The 16248-nt window shown below is 42.8% G+C and overlaps 1 protein-coding gene across 2 annotated transcripts in view; it reads left to right on the forward strand.

Annotated features, from left to right (window-relative positions):
• Positions 1-16248, forward strand: part of LOC127007633 (zinc finger protein basonuclin-2-like) — a 216117-nt gene that overhangs the window by 78081 nt on the left and 121788 nt on the right. Inside the window, exon 2 of one of the 2 annotated variants that reach the window (XM_050878785.1) lies at positions 1636-1736. The exons of the other annotated variant lie outside the window; for it this stretch is intronic. The gene's annotated coding sequence lies outside the window, so the exon portion shown is untranslated. The remainder of the gene's footprint in view (positions 1-1635; positions 1737-16248) is intronic. 2 annotated transcript variants of the gene reach the window in all.

Consider the following 16248-nt stretch of genomic DNA (forward strand, 5'->3'; position numbering starts at 1 on the left):
TAGAACATCTAACGTTATAGTGAACGAACCAAACGGGAAGTCATGACGAGGAAGAAGACTTTTTTGTAGAATGACACCCGTTCAGTGAAACAAAATAACAAGTGAGGCAGATCATTTATCACAACAACTTTTTCTTCTTCGGACACAAAACGACGAATCGGATATGGACCAAAAAAGTATTCAAGGAAATGACGCGTGAAAACAACTAAGAACAGGTATGACCAGAGGCTCACCTGCGTAATGTCTCTTAATTAACCACCGGCGACGCTGCCCTGTCTGTCGCCTCACCTGCCGGGAAGGAAAGGTGGGGTGGCGGCTTATTAGCACCCGTTTGTGATAGATAAATGCCTTGTTTTCCCGGCTTTGTGTGATAACAGATACACGGGAGAGAGAGAGAGAGAGAGAGAGAGAGAGAGAGAGAGAGAGAGAGAGAGAGAGAGAGAGAGAGATTTTTATACATTCTTATTCTTTCACTCTCTTATAATTCTCTTTGTCTCTCTCCCGTGATCATATAGCAACAATTAATTTACACATCTATACGACTTTACATATTTTCACAAAGTTTACACCTGCTTATGATAATGACAGGTAAATAACACAGAGGGCCTGGAGCAGTCACCCGACACACACACACACACGCACACACACACACACACACTCTCTCTCTCTCTCTCTCTCTCTCTCTCTCTCTCTCTCTCTCTCTCTCTCTCTCTCTCTCTCTCTCTCTCTCTCTCTCTCTCTCTCAACGTTTTTTTTTTTTTTCATTTAAAACTGCTTGCAATTTATTAGTTTGTAGATGATGTACTTATGTGTTGGCCAGTTTATTTTTTGTTGTTGTTGTTGTTGTTGTTGTTGTTGTTGTTGTTGTTGTTGTTGTTGTTGTCGTCTATGTTTGTGTTCCAAGCACTTAACGTCTATAATAAAAGTCTCTTAAGGTACCAGCGAAACGAGAGTGCTTTAGCGACTATGCTTTGCTTATTTTTCTTATTTATTTATTAATTTGATTTGACCTTTATTGCTTGTAATATGATTAGGGTGCTGTGCGTGTGTGTGTGTGTGTGTGTGTGTGTGTGTGTGTGTGTGTGTGTGTGTTTAGCGGAGGTCATTCAGTTCATGATGAAGGATTAAATGAAAATTATAAGAATGCTCTCTCTCTCTCTCTCTCTCTCTCTCTCTCTCTCTCTCTCTCTCTCTCTCTCTCTCTCTCTCTCAGCGGGGGTTTGGGGGGGGGGGGGCGGGGCAGGTGAGGACAATGGGGTGACAGGGCGGGTGACGGGCGTGTGTGGGGCGTGAGGCTGAGTAAAGTTGTCCTCGAGGGGGTCAGGGACTGGGAGGGGGGTTGACTTTACTAGTATTATTTTTGTTATTGCTATTATCATTACTGTCGTTTGAAATGCTGTAATTATTGTTGTTATTTTCGTTTGTATGTTGTAATGTTAGAAAAATATATATATATACATTTTCTTGTAAGTGGCTATATACATACTGTGACTGTGATTTCCTTTATTTGTTTCTCTGTATTAAATGGCACCAGGCATCCTTGAATAGTTAAAGTTTTACAATATGTAGGCAATGGTAGACATCTATATGTGTGACCCAATAATAGTAATGATTAGAAAATAAAAATGTCAACAGTTTGCTAAGTGGCCGCCTTAACAGAAGCAGGACCAGCAGCAGCCTCCGCCTCTGTACACCGGCGTGCGTGCGTGCGTGTGTCGGCTGCAGGTGCTCCCGCCGTAAGTAACCGCGGCTACCGACCAACACAACAATGACACACAATTGTCCTCGGAGTATTATCTTCGCGTCTAATTCGCAGCCTCGCCCTTGTCATCCCCCGCCTCACCCGGCCGCTCACCGCCGCTGATTAGAGCTATTATTCGCCTCATAATCTTGACTTCCTTCTGCTGACGGTCGTGGGCGCCTCGAGGAGGGAGGGAGAGAGAAGAAGGGGAGTATTATTAGTTGGTTTGCCGTTATCCGCATTTCGCCCCCTGACCTGAGCATCGTGGGAAATCTCGTCCTTTTCGCGGTATTTCTATTATTTTTAGTTTTTTTTCTAGTGTCTTGTCTTCTCTTTCCTGTATTAATACTTTCTGCATGACTGGGAAGCAACGTTTGATTTTCCGCTGTTGTAAAGACTGAGTTCCCCGCGTCAGATTATTTTTGCGTACATGTGTTTGTTCATGTTCAAGATTTTTTGTTCGTTTTGTCGTGTTCGTATTTAGAATTATAAGTTGTGGGCCCGTTTCTTTTACTTCATTTCTCGGTTGTCGTTGTTTTATTTTACTTTGTCGTGTTCCTGTTCATATCTCTAAAGTTGGTTTGCAAGTTTCTTCTTCTGAAAAGTTTATGTACACGAAATTTCTCCTCCTTTAAGAAATTGGGCAGTTGATATATTATTTTTTATAGTTTTATGACTACTAGACTCTTAAGCTATCACGACTCCGTTTAACACACACACACACACACACACACACACACACACACACACACACACGTGAACTAATACAATGCTAACAAAATAATAAAATATCAACCAACGATTCACTATCACCAATACTACCGCCATGACCATCTCCACGCCTTCCACCACCACCATAACCACTGCCACCCCTACCTACCATCTCCACCTCTGCCCCCACCACCATCGCCATAACCACCACCACCACTACCACTATAACCATTTCCATCACCACCGCCACCACCACCCAACCCAGATACAAGGCAGCCCTGACACACACACACACACACACACACACACACACACACACACACACACACACACACACACACACACACACACACACACACACACACACACACACACACACACACACACACACACACACACACACACACACAGGAGGTCCTTAGGGAGTCCTGCGAGCCCCGGGTCCCGTATTTAGGACCTGGGCAGGACAATGTGTGGCTGTCAGGGCGGCGAGAGGCCCAGGGGCACGCCGGGGACTGACGGGGACCACCACGGAGACGAGCTGACTCTTTTTTCCCTTCTTTTTTTTTTTTTGTTGCGAATACGAGGACGGTTTGGGCTTTGTCTTCAGTTTGCGTATGCGTGTTGGGTGGGTTTGCGTGCGTGTGTGTGTGAGGGGAGGAAGGGGGGAGGTTATATTGTGCTATGGTGAGCAGTTGTTAGGTAGTTGCTGTAGTAGTAGTAGCAGCAGCAGCAATAGTAGTGGTTAGAATTAGTCATGGTTATGGAGTTGTGGTGTGAGTGTATTAGTGTGTGTGTGTGTGTGTGTGTGTCATTGTTAAATATTTGGTGTGCTTTAATTAATGGGCGGGACAGACAGACAGGAAGGACGAAAGAGAAAGAGTGTAGCACAGTGCATGGCAGGGGGCAGGGGCCTCGGCGGTGACACAGAAAGAATCGGTGTGCCACAGAAAAAATGAGTGATGACGTTAGGTGGGAGGGGGAAGGTGTTACGAGGACTTCTGGTAGTGGTGGAGGGACTAAGAGTGGCACTGATACATTATACAGAGCGAACCGAAACTGACCTCTCTCCTGGCCACTCACTTCTACTTTCCCTATAGGAGCAGCGATTAGCGGGCTTGTTTTTATATATTTATTTTTCCCCTTGATCTGCCTCCTTGACTGTAAAAAATATATTATAGAGTGAATTAAGTCAAGGGTATGGAGTTGTTTATTAAGAGGAAAATAACGTAGGTAGGTGTGCTGAAGGGGTAGTAATAGCAGCTTTATTGGTAAGCTAAAGTAGTATAGAGGTTTGTTCAAAGGTGTTATGTATAGAGGCGTATTTAATAGTGGTGTGTAGGTAGCTGGATGGTATGGTGGTATGTATGAAGGTGTATGTATGACGTTCAGGGGTGTATGAAAGTATAGGAATAAGTGTCGAATGGAAAAGACCAATGTGACGAGTGTTATGTAGGCAGGAGAAAGGCTCATTACGTATGGCTGGATGTTTCACCTGCTTACGTTTATCCACTTACCTGTAATCAGCAGAAATAGGTACATATGTGGTGGCCTGGATTTGACAGTGGTGTTAAATAATCGTCCATTTAACGATTTTCTTTTTTTTTAATATATAGTATGATCACATTTCGACCCGTCAGAGTTTAATGTAAAAATGAACTGTTAATTTCACTGAGCATCAAGGTACGCAACACCTTCTCCCTCACACACTGGCGTTAATAACCGTCAAAATAAGTCAGAAGGGATTATTTTTACGCCATAATTCCTGCGATCCACAATTTAGGTGACAGCAGATGTTCAGATCCTTGCGTTTCCGTGTCTGAGAGAACTTAAGGAAGCCCAATAAAGCCCTTTACGGGAGGCCACAAAGCTGACTATTGTACTTTTTTATGCTTCCATATCCGAATATAGTGAGTCAGCGTGGCGGCGGTGCTGGTGGTGGTGGTGGTGGCGGTGGTGGCGGCGACGCAGCCTCCACGCGTCGCCGCCGTACCTTGCCGTCGCACCGCTAAAAAGATACCGCCTCGTCCTCCTCCTCCTCCTCCTCCTCCTCCTCCTCCTTCTGCTCTTCCTCCTCCTCCTGCTCTTCCTTCTCTTTCTCACCCCACAAAGATGAAAAAGTCCTCGTCATTAATTTTTGTCTTGTGTTTTCTTGGTGGAAATCGTAATGGATATTTCAGTTTTCTTAATTAAATGTATGTATATGTGTCGGTATGCTTGTGTGTGTGTGTGTGTGTGTGTGTGTGTGTGTGTGTGTGTGTGTGTGTGGTGTACTCTCGGTGGTAGCTACACACACACACACACACACACACACACACACACTCCCCCTGCCCCCCTCCACAGCCTGCCATATAAGGCCACGCGCCTAAAATATGGATGTAGAGGAATAGAGAAATATTTTACCGGACCTTGAGTTACGGGGGCGGTGTTGTGCCTTTATTCTGCCGCCTGTGTCCAGTTTTTCCCCTCCTCGAATTAATGGATTTTCGTTTCTCTTTCATATTATGTGCTATTCCGTATTTTCTGCTTCACTCAGACTAATCTAATTTTAACACTACTGCGATAGACCTACGATCATCCTTGTAATTATCCATCGGTTTTTCAGTTATATAAATATTTTTCTGTTCTTATTTCTGGTCAATGGTTGTGCTTATTTCTTTAGGCTTAGTTGCTGTAAAATTATCAGTTCTTTTCCTTAGTAATAATAATAATAATAATAATAATAATAATAATAATAATAAAGACGACGACTTGGGAAGCTATACCCCTCCAATGATACACACACCACCGAAAGAGGAATTGCCACGTATTTGCAGTGGAAGGGAAAGAGATCCATGTGTCCTTATCGCTGTCGCTGTGGTTGTGATGTTGCTGTTCTTCTCCTTCTGGCCGTGCGTGAAGAACAAAAATATATAGAAATTAAGACCAAGATTTTCACTTTGACGGGAGGAGCAGATATAGCAGATTACTTCCTTTACTATTAATAAAAATGACGATGGTGTTAACGATGAAAATAGGAGCGAAAGTAACTAGTAAGGTCCTTTGTAGTAGTATTTGTGTGGTGATCGTTGGCGGAGGCAGCGGTGTTCAGACATCAGGACACCTCTCCCGAAATTGACCTCTCTTTCGGCCACCTCTTTTGATTCTTTTATGTAGGAGCAGCGAGTAGCGGGCTTTTTTTTATTATTGTTTCCTTTTTTTTTGTACCCTTGAGCTGTCTCCTTTGTTGTAAAAAAAAATGTTCAGTAGTCAGTCACATGCTGGGCGGCTCGTAATTTCATCTCTCTACGCTGATGACTCAACGTCCCCCTTCGACTCCCGTATGTGTGTATGTAACTATCCCCGTGCCGCTCTCTGCAAGTGTTCCATACTGTCAATTAGTCATATGTTTTGATACGTAGCCCTGAAATTAAGTGTCGAAGTAATCTCCCATTTTGCCCCTATTACATATTTCGTCCTCACCTGCAAAGAAAATGTATGTTGTTACGTGAATTTTTCCAACCATTTCCGTAAGATTGTTTTTGTTCCGCATCTCTTTAAAACTGCCACAAACTCGTATTTTGGTTTTATTTCCGTGACTTACAAAAAATATGTATTGTTGTATATATGGAATTTTCTTAGGATCATTTTTATGCTGAGTTTCATCTAATTTTCTTACTGAACAAATTCTACTAAAAAATCTCACCTGAATCTCATTTATTTTTTTTACTTAACAAATTCACCTAAAATCTCAAAGTCTAATCAGTGCAGGAAGCGTCTGTCTGTCCGCCGCAGCGCCTCCATAAAAAAAAAGGCTGCTGTCTCCTCTCTGAATTCAACGAACCAACCAACCACAAGCTTCTGCGTTCCGTGTTCCCGGTCGTGTTGGCGTCTCTCTTGCCGCTTCTATGTCGCTGAACCTCACGATCCTCAGGCTGGTACTCTCAAACGCCTCCGCCTCTCACTTCAACTATTCCCAAAGGCCGAGAAAGAGATCAATCGGATTCTAATGAGTGTCCTTTTAGGTTCATGGTACAGAGCCTTTATCAAACTACCACCAGAGTCATAAAAGTACCCGTGGAAATACCCAGAAATCCCTCGAAAGCTTTGTCAAATGTGTGTACTTGGGCGAGGAAATATGGCCGACACCCTTCCTCGTTGGGGGGCTGGGCGAGGGAAAGGAAGGAAAGAAAGGGAGCGAAGAGGGAAGTTGAGAGCCGCGGGAATCGGAGACCTACACGGAGAAAGAAAGGCAGTGGGAAAAATGGCGACTTGCAGGAGGAAAGAAAATTAATGTAAGAATATATCAACGAAAAATGGGGAAAGGAGGAAAATTGATTGAGAAGACAAACAAGGCTTCAAAAGCTTGTGAATAAAAAAAAAAGATAAAAGAAAGGGCATAAAAGGGAAAACAGCGGAAAAAAGAACAAATGAAGGAAAATGCACCAAATAAGAAAATAAATATAGGAACAAGTCGTCATATAGTAAAGAGGAGAAATACAAGTTAGGAGTAAAAAAAAAAAAAGAGGAGGAGGAGGAGGTAGCGAGCAAGGAAGGAAGATAGGGAAATAGGAAGACCCATCCATCTACCTAGTGATGGAACCTCCTCTCCCTGCCTCCCTTCCTCCCTCCATCTGCTCCCTCCAGGTTTCGAGTGAAGGGCAATTAGAACATTCCTCACGCCGCTCTTGGGGAGGGAAAAAAGCAGACAGGGGATATGTGTATTGTCTCCCCTTCCCCCCCTTCCCTCCCCTACTCTATCATACCCCACCTTACCCTACCCTTCCCTTCCCTACCCTTCACCTTGAGGCTCCCTTTTGCCCCCTTTTGCCCCTCATCCCTCCTCTGTCCTCCCTGTGTCCTCTCTTTTTCCTCCTCCTCCTCCTCCTCCTCCTCCTCCTGGTCTTCCTTTTCCATAATCTGTTCCGCGTCCTCTTCTTCCTCCCCCACCTCTTCCTATACCTCCTCTGTCCTCCCTGCGTCCTCTCGTTTTCCTCCTCCTCCTCCTCCTGCTCTTCCTTTTCCATAATCTGTTCCGCGTCCTCTTCTTCCTCCCCCACCTCCTCCTTCTCCTCCTCCTCCTCCCTTCCAGTCTTGCAAGCGGTGCTGTTTCCTCTTGTTTCTTTCTGTCCACCTGCCTCTCCACCTCCTCCCTCTTCTCCCTTTTTCTTTCCTCCTCCCTTACACCCTCCGAATTTTAACCGCAATCCACCCTCCCAAGGCCAAAACATTATATAATTATCACATGTTTTCTTTTCTTCGTTCTCTTCGTCCTTTTCCTCCCCCTCCCTCAATGCTTGCTTCTACTCCCCACTCTTCTGTTCTTCCTTGCCTCACTCCCTCACTCCCTCCGTCCCTCTTTCGCTCCGCTGTTTGTTGTTCAGGGATAGATAGAATACTGCGAGGGTCTTTCTTCCTGTTTTCTCAATCCCATGAAGTTTAAATCTTTTTTGTCGAATCTTCCAAACATCGCCTTCCTCCGGTTCATCAGTTCTTCAAATTTTCCTGCCTTCCTTTTTTCATTATTATTCCTTACATTATCTTTCCATACATTACATTTCTCCTGCCTTCATTTTTTTTATTATTCCCTATATTATCCTTCCATTCATTACATTTCTCCTGTTCTTCAATTCCTCTTCATCTCCATCCTCCGTCCTTCCAGTACTCTCAGATTTTACCGAAGCAGTGTCTCTCTAAGCTATTCCTTCTCAGCAGCCCTTATATTTTCTTCCCTCCACCCTTCCCTGTACATCTTCAACCCATCCTTTTCCCTTCCTCATACAACCTTTCCCAAGCTGTACTCCTTTCCTGCCGCCTTCATGTCTCTTCTAGTCTTCCCTGCACATCTCCTCCAAGCCATCCCGCTCCATAACCGCACCCTTGCCTCTCCTCTCCTCTCATACCCTCTCTCGTGCCCCCTTTCTTCCTTCCCTCCATGTCCCCAGCCTTCCCTTTCTTCCGCCTCGCTCCCAGTGGCGGCATGCGACCAGTACTTTTCGGGGCCTCTAAGGATCGCTCAGTGTGTCTTTGTGGCGCGGCGAGGAAGCTCGTTTTTTTATGTCCTAGAAAATGCGAAACCGGAGGAGGCTATTCATTGGTCCGTGCCGGGGAAAAAGAAGCCTATTTCGAGGGGGAACGGCGAAGAAGAAAGGGCCACGGGGAAGGGGGTATATGGGGGGTTCCTTGGTGGGATGAGAAGGGGGTTGAAGGCAGCAGTGGTTGGATGTGTAGGGCAGATGGTTGAGGTGGACGATTGACGTAGCTAATGAGAAAACGGGAAAAGCCAACCAGACACCATTTTTTTAATTAGTGCGGGGAAGTGTGCCGCCCTGTCTGTGTGGCGTGGCGTGGCAGGAGATACGTGGCTGCGGTTGATGGTTTCAGATTTATTTTTTTCATCATTTTGTCTGTGTCTCAAAACCGGGAGGGACTTATTCCGTTAGGCCCTTTTATTCTTATCAAATGAAAGCTAAGGAGACTATTATTTGGGGAGGAAAGAGAAGAAATGCTCGTTTTTGATATATCCTAAAGGTTTCAGACGGTCTTTGATCCTTCTCGTTTTTTGTAGCTTTGGAAGGAAATGATACCCGAGGAAAGTGTGATTTCTCTATATTAATTTGTTTGTGTGTCTAAAAGCGAGTTATTCTGTTGTACTCCTTTATACTTCTTGTTATCTTTATAGCCTTGGATTGAAATAAATAAAGGAGGAGTGTATTATGTTTCGGTGTAAAAAAAATGTTGGTAATATAACTTAAAATTCAGGCCGTCAAAAAATATATGTCTAACGATCTTCCATGACCAAAGCGTAAATAAAGTACGATCACTCAGCTCCTCGGTTGATACGACGTTACCTCCTATATTCATTTTTTTAAGACGATTGTTTTTGGCTTGATTATATTCCTTCTTGGTTCCCTCTCCTTTGCTTCCCTTCCTTCCTTCCTTCCCAGTTTTTCCTTCCCTCCCCTCTCCTTCCCTCGCCTCCCCCTCCTTATATTATTTTTAAACATCGTATTAGTCTTCATCAATAACAATGTGACTGATTTGTTTTGCTTGACCCATTTTTCAAGTCGTTCTTAGTTGGCTTAGTTTATTTTTTTATATTACTCTTTTTATGGCTGAGTTTGTAATATGTCTTCTTATTATGGTGATGATCCAATACTACCAGCTAAGTCCGTCTCAAAAGTAGAGTAAAGCCAAACTAACTGTACACATAACTAAATAATTACTAATACGACTTTTAAAAAAATATTCCGACGTTTATCATGTTCCCAAAGTTCTCATCGTTCTCTCAGCCTCCTAAATTCCAGCGGGGTGGGAAGGGGAGGAGGAACACCGTCGAGAGGCCAAGTGAAGGGCAGGGCAGGGCAGGGCAGAGGCGGCTTGCACTACCATTGTCTCTGGAGGGTTTTGTCTCGAGTCTCGGCCCATCAGTGGCGACGAGTGTGTGTGTGGTAGGGGGGGGAGTGGGAGGCTGAGGAAGAGCAGACCACCACAAGCAGGCCAGACCATGGTGTGTGTGTGTGTGTGTGTGTGTCCTAGAATTGTATGCATGAGTGTCTGTGTAACTTCTCTGTCCCCTGTCTCGTCTTCCTCCTCCCCCTCATGCTCCTCCTCCTCCTTCTTATTCTACTTATTGTACCCAACCTTCTGTCCCTTCTCTATGCCATTGCCAACGTGCCCTTCTTTTCCTCCTCCTCCTCTTCCTCCTCCTCCTCCTCACAGCATCATTACCTTCTTAAATCAATAAAACAATATTAATTGAAATACGACACGTGACACTGACGCAGCGCCGTATAAGCCTTGTAAAAGAAACAAGATCATCCAACGAAGTGATCAAGTATTAGCAAAATATATTAGGGTATCAAAAACAATCTCGAGTAAGTAAACAAAGAGCCGATCAATTTATTTTATGACTCTAAGGATGCTGAGACGGTTAAGGTTATCAATAAAAAATGTAAATACGTCAGATTGTCAATAAAGCAAATAAAATAAGATAAATACATCAGATTATTTTACATATACGACGAGGAGGTTAAAGACGGTAACCTTATTCTTTTTCCTCCCGAGTGTGTTGATGTGATTGAGTCCTTGTTTGCTACTTTAATATTATCATGTTTTTATCTTCCATTCGCCTTTTGAAAATATTTGCTTATTTGTTTTCTTTCTAGCTATCTTGTTTTGATGTTTTCTTGTTCACTTTTCCTCCCGAGTGTCTTAAATGTGATTGATTATTTGTTTTATACCTCAATCTGACCCTCTATTTCTATTCTCCATCCGCCTTATTAAACATTGTAACTTTTTTTTTCATCTGTTCTCTTGTTTTGATGTTTTCTTGTTCACTTTTCCTCCCGAGTGTCTTAATTGTGATTGATTATTTGTTTTATACTTCAATATGACCCTCTATTTCTATTCTCCATCCGCCTTATTAAACATTGCAACTTTTTTTTTTTTTCGTCTCTGTTCTCTTGGTATTTTGGTGTTAACTTTTCCTTCCCAGTGTCTTGATGTGATTGATTCGTTATTTCCTACCTCAATATGATCATGTGGGGTTGTTTTATCATGCGTCATTTCAGCGTTACTGCTTATTCATTTTCCTTCCTGCTTTCCTTTTTCTATGTTTTGCTTTTCATTTTTTCCCTCGAGTGTCTTAATGGACTTTTTGTTTGCTATACTTCAATGTTATCATGTTTTTTTTTCACTCACCTTATCAACATTGCAGTTTATATTTTCTCCTCACTGCTCTTGGTTTTAATTTTTAAGTAAATCGCGGATATAACTCACACGTCTACACTGTCTGAACTCTACAAACGTGGTGATATATTGGCAGATACTGACGTCTTCACTTACTCTTATAGAATATCCGTAAATCTGAGTCAGGAATCCAAACAGTTTGTGTCAACGTTTATGGTCCTCGAATTTGTGTCCTTTTTCCTTACCTTTTATTTTGCTCATCACTTTTATATTTTTATTCATTTATTTTATTTATTCTCTCCTTTCCCTACCTTTTATTATTTTCATCATTCTTCATTTTTTTCTTTCCTACCATTTATTCTCTTCATTAATCTTTTTTTTTTTCGTTGATATATAAGTATCGTATAGCGAGAAGCAAAAAGGATTACGGTGGCAAGACTTTAGGTCGATGGTTCATTAAAAAAAAAAGAAACTCGTGCACTCTGATCAAATTTACCAGGCTGTTAATTTTTCCTTCTGTTTACATATTCTACTTCTTTTCAATGTTGTGGGAATGTCATACTCAACAGGTCGAGTTTACCAAGTTGTTAATATTTCTTTGTTTATATATTTTTTTTTCTAATTCTTTTCAATGTTTTAGGAATGTCATCTTCACCAGGTCGAGTTTACCAAGCTGTTAATTTCTTTCTGTTTACATATTTTTCTATTTCTTTTCAATGTTGTAGGAGACACTGATCTGACCAGCTTCCTTGACCTCCCTTTACCGCACAATTGACTGGCACTCTCCACTACACCAGCAGTATATCCTACAGTATCTACACCCCACTACAGTATATCCACACCCCGTCCGCGTCACCCCACACACCCCACCCCAAAGTACTGGCAGCACACTTTTTGTTTTTAATTGTCAATGTTCAGTCCGCCGCCTACACCCATCCGCTCTCCACTCCACACCCTGCAAACTCCTCCCCCGAGACTCCACACACATACACAACTAACCCGGTCGACTCTACACTCCTTCCATACTGTTTTCCATATATTGAACACTTGGTTAGTCTATATGCATGGTGTTGTATGAGAGATTTTGAGCGCTATTTCCTTTTCAATAATTAGAAGCAGTATTTTTGGGGGTCCTACACTGTTATCCATACACTGGGTTGGTACATGTATGGTTATGAACGGGGAATTTTGAGTACTATTGCCATTTTGATATCTAGATTCATTATTTTTTTTTGTCTTACACTGTTTTGCATACACTTGTTGGTACATGTGTGGTTATGAATGAGAGATTTTGAGTACTATTTCCTTCTTAATAGTTAAATTCAGTACTTTTGGTGTATATTAAAGCGTGGTTGGCTCTATCAATCCATCTATCTATCTCTCTCCATCTATCTCTTACACACACACACACACACACACACACACACACACACACACACACACACAGCTCCCCTCCTCTACCCTATTACATATGCATAACGATGGGATGGTCTTGATCTGTCACTTCTCCCTCCTCTCCCTCCTCTCCCTTCCCTCCCTCCCTCCCTCCCCTCCTCTCCCTCTCATCTTCCCTAAGTGACTGCGTGGAATCTGTCTCTCGCTCTCTCTTTGAAGATAATAGACCAGTAATGGGATTGTGGCTTTTATCTATACTGTTTCCCTGTGTGTGTGTGTGTGTGTGTGTGTGTGTGTGTGTGTGTGTCCCTTATTCATGTATTCATTCCCCGATTTAGATTTCACTCACATCATTTCTCTCTTCCTTTTTTTTCTTTTTTATTCATCCAGTCAGAGGGAGAAAAAAATGAAATAAGATAGAGAAATGTATGTATACGATATGAGAGAGAGAGAGAGAGAGAGAGAATGAAGGTGAGAGCTTAAACCGATTGGAATGTCAGTTAAGGGGGGGTGAGGGGAGTCAGAGGGGAGGGAAGCAGAGGGGAGTAAGATAATAGGGAGTAAATATTAAAAAGCTGAAGGGAACTGAGACAAAGGAAGTGCCAAAGGGTAATTGTTGCTGAAGGGTGAGGGAAAGGGAGAGGCTGGGCGAGGGGGGGGAGAGTGAGGGGAGGGAAAGACGTCAGAACCAGGGAGAGAAGGAGGGAAGGAGGAAGGGAAAAAAAGTTACGTGGTTCTGTTTGCTGGTTTTCTTGTGTGTTCTTCATTCCTCTTTTTACCCTCTTGTTTTTTTTTGTCTTTTCTCTACCTCTCTCTCATTATTAACATGTTTTTTGTGCTTTTATACCACTATTTTGCCTCTTATGGAACGTTATTTTACTTTATCATCCACTGTTTCTTAATTTCAACCTTATTTTATGTCATTTTGGTAGTGGTGGTAGTAGTAGTAGTTGTAGTAGTAATAGTAGAAGGAGGAGGAGGAGGGGTAATGATAATATTGATACTACTATTTCCACAACTACAAATATTAATACAGTGATTCAACGATAGACGAAGAGAGCAAAAAAAAAAAAAAAAGGCTGACCTTCCACCTCCCCCCCTCACCTGTGTTGCCTCTGCCTACCTGTTGGCGCAGGTAGAAGGCCCACTCCTTCCCTCCCTTACCCATCCTTCTTCGCCCTTCACTTCTCTCCATCTCTTAATCTTCCCTTCCCTTTTTCTAACTTCAGTACCCATCCTTTCTTTCCTCCCTTCCCTCATTATCTTCCCTTTTCTCCTCTTCCCTCCATTACTCCTCCTTCCCTTCCTCCCCTCACTTATTTTCTCTTTCCTCCTCTTCACTACATATCTGATCCTCCTTCTCCCTTCACTCCCTCCATCCTCCTACTTATTCTTTTTTTTTCCCCTTCTCTTCTTTCTTAATTATCCCTTGTCTCCTCTTCCCTCTATTACCCATCTTTCTCTTCCCTTCTCCTTCTTGGTTTTCTTTTTCTTCCTTTTCACTACATTCCCCATTCTCATTCTCCTCCTCTCATTTTTCTCTACCCCTTCCCTCCTTCATACCAGTCCTTTTGTTTCTCTTCTCACTCTTAACTTTCCCTCCTTCTCCCCTTCTCCCGCCCATCTCTTATTTTCTATTTAACCTTCTCTTTCCTTCATCTTCTCCATGTTTTACCCATCCCTCATTTTTCTCCGTCATATTTTCTCTCCTTCCTTATCCTTCCCTTTCCTGCTTCATCCTTATCTTTCTTCCACCTTTTCTTCTCAGCCTGTTTCCTGGTCTTCTCATCCCCTCTCCTTCCTTTCCTCTCTCCTCCTCCCAGCTTCCCTTCTCTTCCCTCTCGTTCACCCTCCCCCCCGAGCCTCCCTTCCTCCCTACCACCCCTCCCTTCCTCCCTCCCTCCTTCCAGGTAATTATGATGAAAGAGTTGTATTTTTATCGTTTATTTTCGCGTTTTTTATCCGCTGTTAGCCACGTTGAGGGTCGTGAGGGAATTTTTCTTTACTTAGATATAAGTATTTATTATTATTATTATTATTATTATTATTATTATTATTATTATTATTATTATTATTATTATTATTATTATTATTATTATTATTATTATTATTATTATTATTATTATTATTATTATTATTATTATTATTATTATTATTATTATTATTATTATTTTTATTATCGTCTATATTATTATTATAACTATTATTACTATTAATGTGATTACTATTGTGATTACTGTTATTAACGCAATAATTGTAGTGGTAATAATAATGATAGTAATAGCAATTTTTTTTTTTTATCATATACGATTTTAAGTTATAAAAATACTGCTACTTTAAACTTTAATAAATATAATAAAAGGAGTAAAAGTAAATTCATCATAGACTAGGTTCTCCGTCTGCCTTAATATACGAACCACCATTATTCCTTCCTTTTACACAATGCTTCTTTGCCTTAGCGACTACGGTGGCTCTTCCTCCCTCCATCTTTTCACCCGTACCCCCTGGCCCCAAAGTTTTTCTTTCTTTTGTTTTCTTTTTACATTTTTTTTTTTTCCGTTGTCCACCTCCGCCTAAGGTTCCTTGAGGACGACACGCTTCTCTTCCTGCCGTTCCCCGCACACGCAACAGCCGCGCCACGTGTGCCGCCGCCGGGCTGAGAAATACGATAATCCGATTGGAAACGTTACGTGAAATGAGCGAGGCGAAGGTTTTACCGGCGGGGAATTGTTAAACTGGAGGCGTCTTGTCTTCTTTGTCTTGGCGGCGCGGCGCTGGAGGGGCCAAGGCCACACCTGTCTGACACACCTGGAGGAGGAGGAGGAGGAGACAGGGAGTGAAAGATGAACATAAACATTAGGAAGAAGAGGAGGTGATGGAACACTATGAGGAGGAGGAAGCAAGGTGAAGGAAGAGGAAGGAGATGAAGGATGAACAGTAGGAGGAGAGAGAGGAAGAAGGAATAGGACGTGAAGGAAAAGACAGGGAGGAGGAGAAGGAAGAGACAAGGTGGCGGAGGATGAACAGAAACAGGAAGAGGAGGAACAGAGGGGAGAAGGAATAGGAGGGGAGGGGAAGGAGAAGGAAGAGAAGAGGTAGTTGAGGATGAACAGGAGGAAAAGGAATAAGAAGAGGAGGAAGAGACAGGGAGGTGGAGGAAGTGGACACACACACACACACACACACACACACACACACACACACACACACACACACAGGCAGGAGCGACATGAGCGATCGATGGTAACATGTTCAGGCGATTTTTCTTTCAATACTCACTACCATCGGCCGCTCCATTGTTTATGATCGTGACGTCACCTTGTTTACCTTCGTGACGTCGCTCTGTCAACACCGCCAACGCCTGTATACAGTTTTTAACTCCATATTATCCACTCAGTTCGCGGAAGAAAATTTGCACTTCTTCGCCGAATGAAACCCTTGACACGACGAATAGGTTGTCTTTGTTTTGTCCCGGCACGTTTAATAGAAGGAAGGAAGGGGCAGAAAGGCTGACTTGGGCATGGAAGGGGGTAGTATGTATGGTCAGGTTCATTGGCATAGTGAATAGTGAGTGGCAAGGGTGAACAGGGAGGAGACAAAAGGTAAGGGTGGAAGGGAGGGATAACCAGCGGGTGGTGGATAGGAATAGATCACCGAGGGAAGAGGAAGTGGATGGGTGACTGGTAGGGGAGGAAGAGGAATGAGCCGCTAATGGAGGTGGAAGAGAATGG

This window comes from Eriocheir sinensis, chromosome 36, assembly GCF_024679095.1.
Source record: "Eriocheir sinensis breed Jianghai 21 chromosome 36, ASM2467909v1, whole genome shotgun sequence".
Taxonomy (NCBI): Eukaryota; Metazoa; Arthropoda; class Malacostraca; order Decapoda; family Varunidae; genus Eriocheir; species Eriocheir sinensis.